This window comes from Pteropus vampyrus, unplaced genomic scaffold, assembly GCF_000151845.1.
Source record: "Pteropus vampyrus isolate Shadow unplaced genomic scaffold, Pvam_2.0 Scaffold1, whole genome shotgun sequence".
Taxonomy (NCBI): Eukaryota; Metazoa; Chordata; class Mammalia; order Chiroptera; family Pteropodidae; genus Pteropus; species Pteropus vampyrus.
The window spans coordinates 31,193,942-31,197,279 of NW_011888782.1; the positions used below are offsets into that span (position 1 = coordinate 31,193,942).

Below are 3,338 nucleotides of genomic sequence, written 5' to 3' on the forward strand. Positions count from 1 at the left end.
GTTTCATTCTTTTGCAGTTGGCCTTGCAGTTTTCCCAGCACCATTTATTGAAGAGGCTTTCCTTTCTCCACTGTATGTTTTTGGCTTTTTTGTAGAAAATTATTAGCCCATATAAATATGGGTTTACTTCTGGACTCTAAATTCTGTTCCACTGGTCCGTGTGTCTGTTTTCCTGCCAATACTATGCTGTTTTGGTTACTGTTGTTTTGTAGTATAATTTGAAGTCGGGCAGAGTGATGCCTCCAAGCCTCGTTCTTTTTTCTCAGGATGGCTTTGGCAATTTGGGGTCTTTTGTGCTTCCATACAAATCTGATGATTTTTTGGTTGGCTTTTGTGGATTTTGCCTCTGGTTCTTCTTGTTTTGTTATATACTTCAGTTCTGACTCTGTGGTGTGTGGTTACCATTACAAGTATGTAAAGGATAGTTATATATATACAGTCGTCCATTTTCTTCTGCACATGTCTTATTTCCATCCCCCTTTACGAATTTGAATCTTTGAATCCTCCCCTTTTCTCAATTTGTCTCTATGTATCTCAGTTTGTCCCTATGTATGCTGAGCGTTCATTACTATCTTGTTATAACAATTCTCTCCTTATTATTTAAGCTTATAATGCCCTGTTCTTAGTTAGGGTTGTACTCTTCTGCTTCTATCAGCCTGCTAGTCACTTACTCCTAATTATGTATTATTTTTTTGTCATTTTGTTTTAGATGAGCTGACAAAGTATTTCCTGTAGTGCAGGCCTCGTAGTAGAAAATTCCCTCAATTTTTGTATGTCTAGAAAGGTCTTAATTTCTCCTTCATATCTAAAGAAGAGCTTAGCTGGATACATTGCTCTAGGCTGGTAGTTCCTTTCACTTAATAGTTTAAATATTTGATTCCATTCCTTTCTGGCTTATAAGGTTTGCGCTAAGTCCGAGGGTAATCTAATGGGTTTTCCTTTATAAGTTACTGTTTTCTCCTCCCTGTCTGCCCTGAGAATTCTGTCTTTGTCATTGATTTTTTTTTTTTAATGCCTACAGCACCTGGTAGTCCTATGTGGTCTCCCATCCAAGTACTAACCAGTCCCGACCCTGCTTAGCTTCCGAGATCAGACGGGATCAGGCATGTTCAGGGTGGCATGGCCGTAGACTGTTGTTGATTTTTGATAATTTTCATAGAATGTGTCTTGGTGAAGGCCTTTTGGGGTTGAGATAATTGAGTGTTCTCTTGACTTCCTGAAATCCAGGCTCCAGCTCATTCCTTAGAATTAAGAAATTCTCTCCCGCTATTTGTCTGAAAATGCTTTCTAATCCCTGCTCTTTTTCCTTGCCTTCAATAATGCCCATTATTCTCATGTTTTCTCTCCTGATGGTATCAGCTAGTTTTTGAACTTCTCTTTCATTATTTTTTATTCTTTGATTTCTCTCTTCTTCCTTCTGATTTATTTCTAGATTTCTGTCTTCTATATCACTGATCCTTTCCTCCATTTGGTCGACTGTATTTCCCAAGCTTTAATTTTATTTTTCAGCTCTTGCAGTGTGTTTTTTTTTTATCTCCAGATCTATTCTGTTCTTGTTGAGGGTTTCATTCTCCTTGCTCTGCTCATGTAGGTGGTTTTTCAATTCCTGAAATTGTTGATATGACTCGTTTCAGAACTCACTGAGTTTTTTCAGAAGTACCATCCTGAATTCTCTGTCATTTAAGTTGCATATTTCTATGTCTGTAAGCTTATTTTCTGAAGATTTTTTTCTTTCTTTCTGAGATGCCTTGTCACCTTGGTTGTTCATGGTGTTTAATGGACTCTTTCTCCGCCTAGGCATTAATGGTAATGTATTCTACTTTTTTCCAGAAAGAAGATTTATTATATAAAGATCTCTCTTTAGCTTGCTGCAAAGAAGGCACGTTTCTTTTGGTTTCCAATAGGTGAGGTCTAAGCCTCTTGGATCCCTGCTTTATATAAAGCCTTAAAAATGTCTTTTTATTTTCTTATAGATATTTAATCACGCTCGCTACCCTCAGTTTCAGTCCCTGTCAGTGTTAGCGACAGTTTCAGTAGCGTTTGCTCGGATTCTCCTGGGGCTTTGCAGTGTTTAGTCTCAGAGAGTATGGGGTAAGGGGCCCTTTGGGTTGGGGGTTGGAGGCCATGGTTCAGCCTCAGTTTTGCAACCACGGCCGGTAAAAATCAACTGTTGTTTTTCTGCCGTCCTTGCTTCTCTGCCTTCTGCCCTGAGGACTGGGCCTTGCTGCTGGCCACAGGGAGTTCACAGCTTTCCTAGGCAGGGCTGGTCAGGGAACTCGCCACTCCTTCTCCTCTCCCCCTCCTCCTGCAGGTAGCTCCAGTGGCTGCAAGAGGCAGCTTCTTTATTTCTCCCGACACCTGGGGTTCTGACCTGTGAGAGCTCTTATACACTGATCTCATGCTTACACATGCTGGTGTGCAGTTTGGATGTTTTTTGTTGAGTTTTAGATGTTTAGCTTATTGTTATTTCAAGGGGAGAGATCTGAGGATATTTCTCACTCCTCCATGTTTCCAAAGATCTAGTATTTGCCCTTCTATGTCTGACTTAATTCATTAACATAATATCTGCTAGGACCATCCATGTTGTCACAAATGGTAGGATTTCTCTCTTGCTTATGGCTGAGTAATATTCCCTTTTATATATGTATCACATCTTCTTAATCTAATCATCTATCGATGGACACTTAGGTTGCTTCCATATCTGGGCTATTGTAAATAATGCTGCAATGAATATATGGATGCATATGTCTTTTTGAATTAGTGTTTTGAATTTTTTTGGATAAATACCCATAAGTAGGATTGCTGGGTCATATAGTAGTTCAATTTTTAATTTATTGCGGAACCTCCATACTGTTTTCCATAGTGGCTGCACCAATTTACAATCCCACCAACAGTGCACCAAGGTTCCCTTTTCTCCACATCCTCGGCAATACTTGTTTGTTGATTTATTGATGATAGCCATTCTGACAAATGTGAGGTGATACCTCATTGTGGTTTGAATTTGCAGTTTGCATTTCTCTGATAATTAGTGACATCGAGCATCTTTTCATGTCTGTTCAGGTCCCCTGTCCATTCGTTTTTTTGGATTGTTTGTCTTTTTGGTGTTAAGTTGTATGAATTCCTTATATATTTTAGATTTTAACCCCTTTTCAGATATCATTGGCAAATATCTCCTCCCATTCAGTAGGTTGTCTTTTTGTTTTGTTGATTGTTTCCTTTGCTGAGCAAAATCTTTTTTAGTTTAATATAATCCCATTTGTTTATTTTTTCTTGTTCCCCTTGCCCAAGGAAACATTTTCAAAAAAAAAAAAATATTACTATAAGTAATGTCAGAGTTT

At 38.6% G+C, this 3,338-nt stretch overlaps 1 protein-coding gene and 1 pseudogene across 1 annotated transcript in view; one reads left to right on the forward strand and one right to left on the reverse strand.

Moving 5' to 3' along the window:
* Window positions 1-3,338, forward strand: part of CCDC191 (coiled-coil domain containing 191) — an 84,869-nt gene that overhangs the window by 45,353 nt on the left and 36,178 nt on the right. The window lies entirely within an intron of this gene.
* LOC111737131 lies at window positions 1,013-1,131 on the reverse strand (annotated as a pseudogene).